Source organism: Spodoptera frugiperda, chromosome 4 (genome assembly GCF_023101765.2).
Source record: "Spodoptera frugiperda isolate SF20-4 chromosome 4, AGI-APGP_CSIRO_Sfru_2.0, whole genome shotgun sequence".
NCBI classification, from domain to species: Eukaryota; Metazoa; Arthropoda; class Insecta; order Lepidoptera; family Noctuidae; genus Spodoptera; species Spodoptera frugiperda.
The window spans coordinates 1,688,428-1,701,115 of NC_064215.1; the positions used below are offsets into that span (position 1 = coordinate 1,688,428).

At 36.3% G+C, this 12,688-nt stretch overlaps 1 protein-coding gene across 4 annotated transcripts in view; it reads left to right on the forward strand.

Annotated features, from left to right (window-relative positions):
* LOC118272398 (low-density lipoprotein receptor-related protein 2) overlaps positions 1 to 12,688 on the forward strand; it is a 179,321-nt gene that overhangs the window by 16,875 nt on the left and 149,758 nt on the right. The gene's annotated exons all lie outside the window — the stretch shown is intronic.

Genomic DNA, 12,688 nt, shown 5'->3' on the forward strand with positions numbered 1-12,688 from the left:
AATGTGTAAGAGCCATGCTTCGACACGAATGGGCCAGATCGACCGGAGTGATACCACGGTTTCACAGAAAACCGACGTGAAACAACGCTTGCGTTGTGCACATTTACCCCCTTCCCAATCATCCCAATTCCCGAAAATACGAAGGATATTTAATTATTATATCTCCTACTTTAGAATAATAGGTCTCTCTCCTCTACATAAACTCGAAATAAACAAGAGCATTTTAAAAATATCAAACTAAGCGAGCGAGCGAGTAGTCTTGCTCCAGTCATTTAGATGTCGAGATAAAAGAAGTAAAAAATATTGACTCACAGCTTTGTAATCAGTTGCATTATAAAACAAATAAAAATCCGCCCGTCTCTTGTATAAATAAACAGTATTTCTAGGAAGTTCAACGAAGTGGTCTCATTATTCTATTAGTTGCGTTAAGAGAAGCAATTGTTACATAGTCTGTTGTACATCAACCATCCGTGGGACTGATGACTGATGGACTATGATGGGAAGTCTTGACAAAGATGGGGACTGTTATAATCTCCACAATTAGCAGACTGGTTGAAGATTGCTCTTTAACAAGATTAGGTTTACCAGAGAATGATCCTGCGGGGTTTCTGCTCAATTTGAAGTCTTAGTCGGGTATATCACACCCACTGGAAGAGAAGAGGTAACAATTATATTCAACTCGGTATTGTATAGTCTGTGATAGTGAGAACTAATGAACGAACGTGCCGACTAACGCTTGCACGCGGCGTTGTGTGTCTTGTCCCGCTATTTGCGTAATATTTCAGCTAAACGCTGGCTGCTCGGCTGTAACTACAGTTACAATGAATCCTACTGTTGTTCTGTTTAGTTAAATAAATATATTTAGTGTTATTAGTTTAAGTTAATTTAATGATAATGTATTTTCAAACAAATTTCCTCAACGACACGACCACTGGAAATTGCAGTTTTTGTTTCCTAAAACTATTGTTTTTCATAAAACATGTTTAACTTCTAAGAGTTTATTTAATTCAATGTTTTCCTGTATAAACTACAATGCAGACAAACAGATGACCAGGAAACGTTTACATGTCGTAATAAAGTATAACAAATGAAGCAGCTTCTTACACGACTCAGGAAACAAACCTAGGATTTCACGATAAAAACAACATTACAATCCACAAAGTATTGCTAACCATAATCATAATTAAGAAAGAATTAATAATTAATAATGCGCTTGCACACGTGTTTTGCATTGACATGCGCAGGAGTGGAAATCTGCGGTTTTCTTAGAAAACTGCGATGTGTGGGCAGTTTATGCAAATATGTAGATAATAAGTGATATTGCATACTTATCGTGTTAACATTGTCACTTGGAAAAACTTGGAATGTTTTTCATGATCGTTACTTTGATAGAGATTGGAAAAAATGAAGCTACGTAAGAAATACAAGAATTTATTCAGTTACTAATAATATTTCGCATTTAAAACGTAATTTATAACAGAAATAAAGTAACGCATAAACGATTAACGTGATCATGCAAATCGCTGAGAAAACTTCCAAAGTATTAGCTTGTGCAGACATTTTGACATAATATCGTAAACTCGTACGTAACGGTGAATCCATTTAATCAATCAGCCGGGCTTATCTCGGTCTCTTGGGCTCAGGCTCAGGCCTATAAGGCCTTTACACACCGACGGGCCAATACCAGCGAAGCGATTTTGACCCAAGTACACACTGTTCCCGATAACAGCAATTACTAGGCGCCACTGAGCGAAGCAATTTGGCAGCGCACAGCGCACACTGCCGTGATTAAATGTTGCTGAGTAGTGTGCAACTGGCCGTATTGCTGTATTGCCGTATTGCTAATATGGAGGGCTGTCGAGACCCTCTATACACTCGAGGTGGCAGCTTCAAGATGCTGCGTTCAATGATTACAGGTTGTTTCCTCTGCGAAAGGTTATATATAGGGTTTTATCAACTTTTATAGTACGCATTAACAATTCTTACTATGTATCCAATATTACATACGTGTACATACATAATATGTGAGGATGTACGTATAAATACAATATCACACCTTTCACAGTTTTCACCAGATATGTTATGAGTCCAATTTATGGCGGTGGTGAGCCTATTGCAATGCAAAATTTATTTTTATTTACAAAATAAGAAGAGTTACACTGAAATTGTTTAATTTTCTTTGAACGGATTGCTTCTTGATGTTTGTTCTAATAGCTTGAAACCCTTTGAAAGCACAGCTTATTGGTTATGTACTTCAAAGGAATCCAATACATGTTTCTATAAATAAATATAATTAATTCCGTAATATTTTGGTACATTATATGAATGGTTATTCATTGCAAACGTAAAAGTAATCTGCGAAGGGTTTGATGTAAGATGTAAGGCACAATGTATTCACTTCGGTGACTCGGGGCGGGGCGGGGTGCGAGTGGTAGCGGGGACTGGAGTCATAATGTGACCGATTGCTACTTTATAACTGCGTGTACTAATTATGTAATAACTATGATTATGTTTTGGAATATGAAATCGACTTAAATTGGAATAATGAATGGTTTCTTAGTGTAGGTTTTGGAACAGTAACATCTCTTTTTTACCAATTGAATTCTGTCTTGCACTTCTATGTAAAGAAATCCTGATTGGTACGGTACAGTAAACAATAGCTGTCAAAATGCAAATCTATGAACTATCATCTTAACGTCAACGTTTGAGACAGTTTAGTTTACTGACAGACAGACAGACAGTTTACAGTTTACGATTCCTTGAAGGTACCTCTGCGAGTGGCGCCACACCTCATTTCAGTGCTTTGACCATCGATGCATGCTTATCCATACGATCGGGGTCGGAGCCGTATTAATTCGGGACACAATCGCTTTTTTAATGTACAAACACGGCGCCGGCGCTGGCCCCACGAAAATTACAAAATTCCTTTGTTAGAAAGTCTTTTGGCTGAAACTTTGATGAAAGGGCTCGAGCTACATATTTGAATTTTTAGTTCACTGAAGGATGCTCCGTGTTTGGTTAGGTACATGCTCATCCGGTTATTTGATTTTTAGGCTTTATCTTGATATTAAACTAAATTTTGAGTTAGATTAGATTTTTTATGAAAGCTTCGACCGCTTAACCGAACCGAAGCAGGGATAGATATTCAAATATTTTAAATATATATTTATATAAACTTATAGTAGATCCAATTTTATACGTTAGCTTAATACAAATATTATTTTAATTAACAGTTATTTAAACATTTTTAGCTAACAAACCATTAAACACATAAAATAGCTATAGTAATTACGTTCGTAATGAAAATAAACATCCACAGCAAATCGGCAATTATTGAAAAAGTTCGTTTAAAATGGAAAACCTAAGGTTTTGCAGAGCCAGCGAGTGTTGCAAATTGATATTGCTAATCAAAGCGTAATCGTGCCTCCATTATCAGCATAAACTGTGGAATGAAAGTGCTGAGGATTGGTTAAAAATATTTGTAGTTTTACGGTCCATTTCAACAATCTCTGTAGATTTTATTATAACTTGTGTGAAACTTACTAAATTAATTATACCAAATACATGATACATTATATAGCAGCGCGACAATCGCCGCGTCTTGTGTCGCGGAATGCTGCTCATGAATATGAGCCTCTAGCATGGCTTGAAACTTGTCGAGTTCCTCGTCAAACAGTTACGTGAGTAAGCCGATAACATAATAATTAAATCTCTGTAGATGGTTTCTAGGGATAGAATAATTATCATAAGGTTCAATACAAAATGTGTAGCCAAATCTACCAAAAAATATGTGTTATTAAATACAGATAGCAGTGGGTAGTATTTCCTGCGATTGAAATATATTGAGTAGGCCTAACTTTGTTTTGAGTTTAATGTAATTGTTAATTGAGAACTATGAACTTCCTTACTGAACGGAAATAGTACTTGACTTCCTCTCTGCCAAATTGAATGGTGACTAACGAATATTATGAATGTACCTAGGTCTAGACCTATACACCTAGGTGTATTTTTGTACCACGTGGTGCCATACACATAACATCTACACAAAAATTGGAGTTTGAACATAAACATGAGCATCACTGCCCGGTAAACGATCTAGAGTTGGATAAATACCCCTATGTATGGTATCGCCATAAGAGTACCGCCAAGTCCTTTAAGCCAGGATGTACAGTATAAACAGATACAACCATGAAAACACCGGCACACTGCCGTTCAGTTAGGAGTTCATCCTAGACGTCAGTTAATGGCTTAAACAATCTAACAATTTAGTTTGTAAAGAATCTCAATCTCAGCATCAGTGCAGATTTATAAATAAAGTTAACAGTATCGGTGCGTTACGTAGACTCGCCGTGCTCGATCGACTCCACCGGAAAACGCGCCACGGAAGAGTGGCTTGGCTTCCGGTGCGCATGCACATACATACGAACGAAAAAATCCAGTTAAACTCATATTTGAACCGAACAGGGCTCGAGAAAGTGCTTAGATAACTTATTGGTTAAGTAAAAGTGGTTAAGTTAATAGGTGTAACTTGGATCATGCAACAGAAGGTACTTGATTGAAACTTTTTTATTTACTTAAGAATATTTACATTACTACAGAGATTGCCTTCGAAAAATACATTAATCAGACTAATGTGAAAGTACTTATTGTTTAAAAGGTCGTAGTTAATAACTGTCTACACAAACGATTTCATAAATTACTTCTAACAACACAAGTAACTAAATAACTCAGTAGATTTAAAAGAACACATCAGCCATTACACACATGCACATAATGATATACTTAAGTCATCAAAGTGTATTGTGGAGTATATCTCCCATCTCGTAATTACATCGACTCAATGGACAAGATTAATTGTCCAATATAATTAATGTTCTACATTCTATATGTATTCAGGTTACTTGCTATAGATTGTGGTCCTAGGTCCTACGATACGAGCTATTAATTTGGTCTTTTTGGTCGCAAAAATCTTTGGTCCTTTGATCCTTTCTACAAATAAAAGGTGTTACGATAATTATGTGCCTAGTATTATTATTTTTAATATATTATTGACAACGTGTCGCATTATTCCCACAATGTTGTAGAGGTGAGCATATAACTCCGGTGCTAAAACATATTACGGTATCCGGCTTCGATAACTGTCCGGCACATTAGTGCGGCGGGCACCGGACGGCACCGGACGGCGCCGGACGACCGGACACACTCGGACCTTCCGACCGCAGTCCACGACCGTACCGGACGGAGTATTGGCGATTTAAAGTATAAATAGGATTTTTAAAATTAAAGACTGGATGTTTAAAAAATAATTGAGAAACGTTTATTGAAACTAGAATTGATTTGATCGAATAATCGTATCGTAATAATCGATAGAATCAAGTTGAGAAGCTCGTTTAAGTCTCCTCATAACATTTAGTTTCAATCTCTTAAAATAATCGTCCTAATAGTCATGTCTCTGTGTCTAAATTTCTATTTTCCCCCAAAGCAAACAGTATGAATTTAACTCAAAGATAGTTTTAACATCGTTACCGAGAGCTCTTGGTATCTCAAACAGTATCTTGAGCAGGTTGTGTGGTATCGGGTGTTAACCCTCCAGCCGCCAGCTATTAGCGAGGCGGAGCACGACCCGGATGTGTACCGGCACCCGGCACCGCGCCACGGCTGCCAACGGGTTACAAAGCGGGCGCGAGATCTACCTACTACCTACATGCACCCGCTTCGATGCTTCGAAAAAATATTATGCGGTGGAAAATAAAATGCTGCTGTTTTATTTTTAAACACACATGCAGACTATGAAACTGGCATTTCTTGACAATTTTTAGAATCATGATCAATGTCATTTAAAGAATACGTTTGCTCCTTGAAAAAACATCAGTCTTAAGAGTATTTATATACTTTTTAATGAGAAACATAGCAATGAATATTTACCTTGTAAGTAAATATCTAGCACCATAGTCAACGTTTCTAGCATTGTGTGCTGGCACGCTCCGCTGTCTAGTTAACCTACTTTGTATCAAAGGACCACATGTTATAACGTATTATTACCTCAGGGCCATCACGAACCAACTGAAATCCTCAAAATCGTGTATATTTTGCAAAAGTACGACCTATTCAAATGTCAGTGTCAGACAATTGCAGATGCAGTTAGAGTTGATTGATTCTAAATATTTTATTGTTTTGAATACTGCAGTGTGCTGCATCAACAAAAATGGCAATAAACTAGCTCCACAACGTTTAAATCATGTCTAAAGTCTTACTCAACAATAAATTAGTTATTGATTACAATTACAAGAGAAGATTATCCAGTTGTCTCTAGAGACACGCACGCGGAACTTAGGACCAGGCTGATGGAGTCTTCCTCATCACTAACAAAGCCAGCCTTGCACCAGCCAAGGCTGTAAAACCTGCATTTTTCCTCCGAGCTCGTTACATAGTCTGCAGTCACGTATAAACCATTCTGAGATAATATTTATAGGCAATATGTTCGTGACGATAGCTACAATATTTCATATTTTAATATTTTATTTAATTACTGCTGTGCATAAGATATGGTTGGACAACCTGTTTTGTAATTACCTATTAGACAATAAGGACTATATTTGCTTAACTAATTTAGAGTAACAAAAGGACTTATAAACGAGACTTAAGCTGTGTTTAGTCTGCCACGTTCCAGAGCAAGTAATGCAATACGCTAATGTATTTTATAGAAGCTAAGCAGTGAGGTACACACGATATATTCACGCTCTCTCACTCGGCGGACGGGCAGTAAAGCCGCTAATAAGCCACAACAAAGGCGGAGGACCGTAAGAGGATTTAGGGAGCCTCCTCACAATGGAGGCAGGTTAATGTAGCTGGATATATTAGCTTGATGTTTGAGCCTTTGTCTTGATGCAGCCTGTTATTATAGTTTCGTGTTATCGCAGCATAATATGGATGTGGACTTGTTTTATTGTGACCTCGGTGTTAGAATATGGGGATGTTCGGTTCAAGAATCATATAAAAAGTTGTTTGGTAAAATAATGTGAAGAAATACGACTAACATCATAGAGTTAGAACAAGCTCTGGAAAAATCGAAACTGAAAGAAAATATGAAGTTTTCATGACTAAATACTTAAGTCTTTTCGTATTGTGTTTTAGTATTATAAACACGACTGGTTAGTTTTATGAAAACCTCAACAAAGTACAACATAGTAAAGTTTTGTAATCGATTTCTTATCAATATTAATTAATGAAACCGATAAATTCTGTAATAAACTGAAGAATTTTCCTACCAATCAGTTTTCCTTTCTCGTATGTACCTACATTATATGTCTACATATTATGTTACTCTATAACATCATTATATCACTAATTAAATACTAGAATACATATTTATTACGTCATTCACACCTGACACATGGTGGTACAAGAAAATCTATTGCTAATCTGCACTTTATGTAAGACTCACAAAGGTTTGTTTTTCTTTGCAGGTAATTACTCGGAATCCGGTATGGAATGATTTGAAGGAAACGTTCGATGAAGGTAGAGTACCTACATATATACGGTTACACATTAAGCTATGCACAACCAGTATAAACTGACCGTCGATTGTGTGGAAATATGATACATAGTGAGACCAAGATAAAGTGGTTTTACCTAGCCCGTGCATTTAATCTATACTTATAATAAATCTGTAGAGAGGTCAATTCTGTACATTAAATATATTTCCAAAATAACTATCAGCGGGTGATTAGTGATCGATACTGACGCCAAAAATGCAATCAGAAAAATTTTTGTCTGTCTGTCTGTCTGTCTGTCTGTCTGTCTGTCTGTCTGTCTGTCTGTCTGTCTGTCTGTCTGTCTGTCTGTATGTTCTTTATAGAAACAAAAACTACTCGACAGATTTCAACGAAACTTGGTACGATTGTTCTTCATACTCCTGGGCAGGTTATAGTATACATTTCATCACGCTACGATCAGAGAGAGCAGAGCAGTGAAGGGAAATGTTGGGAAAACAGGAGAACTTACTCCATTTTTGAAGCTTCCGTCGCGTGTGCAGCCCTAATGGTTAAAGCTACACAGAAATCATGTATGACGGAAATATTCTCCTTAAAATTGTTTAAAAAATATTCCACGACAGCAAATGTCTATCTTTTATGGTTGACTCACAATAACACGTATAACTCCCGATAGTTTAGCAGTTCGGAGCTTTCTGATTATATTTGTCTACTCTTACGGTTATAACACTCTCATTCATTCATTCATTCATTCATATTATAATAAATCTGTAGAAGAGTCAATTCTTTACATTGAAAATATTGAAAGAATAAATAGCAGGGAGTGTTACTGGATCGATACCAAGCCCAAATATGTGATACATTTTTTTTGTCTGTCTGCCTGTCTGTTTGTCTGTATGTTCAGGCATCACGTGAAAACTAACGGTTCGATTTCGATGAAACTTGGTATAATTATATATCCTTGGCATAAAATAGGATACTTTTTATCCTGGAAAAATACGTAGAAAAAAAAACTTTATTTTTCAGTTTTATTCTACAGAACGCGAGCTCAACAGCAGTAGCTCAATAGAGGGATCTCCTTAATTATTATGGGTATTTAGGTCCAATAGATATTTATAAGATGTAATTGTCAGAGTTACTCAAAATGGAGAAATAAAACTTCCACGCGAAGACCGACATCCGCGCGGACGGAGTCGCGGGCGGAAGCTAGTAATTTATATAACTGTGCGCAATATTTTCTGGTTTCGCACTTAGTAGGTTATTGTAGGAGATTCCAAGATTATTTCATAGAATTACAATTTATTTTAATGCATTATGAGATGAAGATAATAACCATAAATAAAAGTTCCTTCTTTATATTTATTGTTTATACATACAATACATGAGTAATATATACGACGGAGGTAAATACATAACATTTCCTTTTGTCCGTGTCGGATAAATCGAGAAAAGCCGGAACTGTTCAGATTTACAGCTTCCTATTAACATGAATTTTACATCGTTATAATAGGGAACTTATTATGTAGTCTTTATTCGCTACGAATTTTATTTTTAAAGCGGAAAAATACGAGTTTTATTGACAACTTTACAAGGCTTTTCCTATTCATTCTACTGCGAAGAAATTTTTAAAACTTTAACTGTGCCAATGTTCAATTTATCAGTAACTCAGTCGTTAAGTATTATATTATTCTATTGACATATTTCTCAGTTTGATTTGTTTCGTTTGTTCTGTTAACAAGGAGGTCTTTGCTTACCTCCTACTTTCTTGCTTATAAATTCTCGTTGCTATAATAATTTCTAAGGCGCCTCCTTCAATCCTCAAACCTTGATGAAGACATAATAGCTTAACAAATCAATATTCCTTCCTTTATACAAATACCCAAAACAATTATACCCGTACCCACATTGTTTGATCATCGAGTAATTCACTCGCTTCACTTATTGGAAAAGAAAATTCTATATTTTTCCTTTTTCTACGAATTATTTATGGTGTTATACGTGTTATTAAATATTCATCGTTTTAAGAAAGCCGTGTTGGTAAAACGTGATGGTTTAAAGTTTATCCCTCGTATGTCGTGTGGTATCCATGAGGGATTCCATTCAGGAGTATGGTGAAGTCCTGATGGATTGGAGACGCCTGTCATGTTTCTGGCGGTGGTACAACGTGTGAGGGGTAGCGGGAGCTATTTAGTGATCTTATGTAATATTTGTAGTGTGTTATGTTAATATGTAGCTGGGATTCCTTTGATTATTTTTATCAATATTTATTTGTATACTGTGCGCTCAAAAGACAAACTCTTCACGATTCGACTCGAAGGACCAAAAATGGACTTTAGTCTTACATAAAAGTCTTTAAGAAAAACTGTGAGATTTCATCTATTATTATAATTTTTAACTTCATATTATTTTCGCAAGTTACCTATCTGCCGGGCCAGGTAGTTCGCCACCACAAAGGTGTCAGTCTCCAGCTTGCACCACATAGGACAGACACATCCTCTCTCAGTGATTAGTCCCTGGCGGCCATTATTTAAATTTGACACCCCCCCCCCTCCGTCACCCGCGCCCGCACACCTCCCCTGCAGCTCCCATCCTTCACCACGTTTTGTAAAAGTGCCGATTGATTAGAGAAGATTACAACGATTAGATACAAAGTGGGATTATTCGGATAAGATGGGTTTGGAGGAAGAAAATGCGGGATTTGTGAAGCAAAGTTTTCTATAACAATGACCTAATACATAATGTAGATAAGTAGAGGTGTCAGACGTTAAAATGCTAAGAATTCCATTGTATTAGTTTAGTTACCTATCGAAGGCGTACAAAGAATTTATCAACAAGGAATGTGTATGCATGACTCGCAGTACATTTGTAAATTATCACATTCACGTTCAAGAACATTAAACTATCATTCAAGCACCGAAAGGAAAATATTATTGGATTACCTTTCATCTCATTATCTTTTTATTTTACCTTTCTTAAATATTAGGTAATACGAGTAGTTCCATACGTGACATTCCATAGTTATTTAAGTTTTATCATAATTGATATGGATCTGAAGATTCAACCTTATTGTTGGTCTTAAAAAGTTCAAAATGAACTAACTACTATTTTGCATCCCTAAAAAAAGTTACATATACAGCCAATGAATCGAGACCTTCAGTGAGTAAAATGCAAAGATGCATATCAAAGTACCTTGAACAGTTAATAGATTTTGAAACTTATGACTAAACAATAAACTTGAAAATCAATTAAACAAGTTTGTAACTTTAGTATAGTTCAATGTGCCGTCTATACATTAGTTTTTGTATCTGTATATTTGTGTGTATGAAGTAAGAAACTAGAAGTGAATGCCCTCTACTCGTACCGAAGGTGCTAACGATGTGTCCCAACGCGGTGACGCTATCATTTATCAGGCAACGTGTGAATTGATAAACGTAGGCTTTATAAATAACACAACGTCAACATTTGCTTAAATAAAACTATAGGAAAATAGACAAACATTATTTTTGTAATGACTTCTTTCTATCATTGAGAATATTCTAAAACCGAAAACATTGGAATCGGATATCGGAATTTATATTACCAGAAACCATTTGATTAGGATTAGAAGTCACGCTTGCAAACATTCGCTGTCGAAGCCAAGACCCTTTACTAGATTGTAGCACCTGTGATCAATCTGCCAATGTAATGAGGCAAAGAACATTTATACAAACCTCTAATAAAGTAATTAGACGTACAATATATGAGTCGATCGCCACTAGACACTAGCCATAGAAGGGAAAGCGTTTTTATAGGTCCCATACGAGGTATCAAACAATTATACTTAGTGGAAACGCGAATATATCGCCTTGTGAGCTATGTGTATAGGCTACTCTAGACAATAATATCGGACGTAGAAAGTAAGGAATAAGTAATGAAAAAGATTGGGAGTGTCAGATCAGATTGGTGTGTCATTAGTGGAGAATTTGTTCTCTATCGGCATTCAAAGACTTAATACCTAATTAAGACTCAACACGATAGTTAATTTTATCTATTAAAAAGTTAAGGCGTCATCACTTCTCTTACGGGATTGGCAGATTTGTCACAATCAGAGATTATATAGTCCATACCTAGAGCATATTTCCTCTTCTCTATTTATATCATAACTCCCACATAAGAGGCTTATTTTGATTGCTATTGTCTATATGGGCTTAAAACAGATTTCCGAGATTTATCGGGTCCAATAATCTTTTGCACGACACACAATCTAGAATCTAATATATCAAGGATTTCATACGTAGGTAAATGGATTTTAATAGTCTTAGCAAGGATTAGCATGATATTGATTGAAAGAAAGATCGTGAATAACACTCGAGTCCACTCAGAAAGCTTCTATAAATGTCTAGACGATTTTACAAAGATAAACCTCATTGAAGATTCAATCAGAAGTATAATATTATCGGTAAGTAGTAAGGAATATGTAGCGATACCTAAGGATACGGTGTACACTGGAAAGTAAGATATTCCGAGTCGAAAGATGATCTCAGTCGTTGTTTAGTATTCTTTCAATGTTGTACATGACCTTGTGTGGGGACAAATGTTTAATGTAATTCACCTGACTGCTCGGTTTATTCATCCGCTAACATTAAACAAAGCTTTCCTTAAAAATCACCACTTCTGCACCAAACATTATCTTAAAGGTTGTTAACCTTTGAGAAAATAGTCAATTAATTTGGAACACTTATAGGCTCGAAGCCCTCAGTTTGTGTAATCTGTGGACCTATATCAGACAGCGACATACATCTATACTTAGCTCCGGAATTAAGTCTCAAGCTGAGGCTTCAGCTCCTGACAGCATCGTATTACACGCCTGCCTGATTGATGGCTCAGTCAGGATGGTGGATGGTAACAGAACTGCTCAGGATTTTTGGAAACGTGCCTATTCTGCCAATCGGGTGTGTTCGGGAGGCTTGATGGAGTGTGTGCTTTGTGAGTTCAAGGGCGGGCGGCAGCCTGTTTGTTCAGTTGTTCAGAAGTAATAGTAAGCACTTGAATTGTACTACTTATGTTTTAAACTAGGTAATGGTTTGAAAGTTTGAAAGCTGACGAAATGTAAATAATTTAACATTTATCCGGTCAATCGTGAGCATGATTTGTGAAATGATTGTGATCCTCTAATTTAAACTCATGTTCCTGTACTACCCATTCATAATAATTAG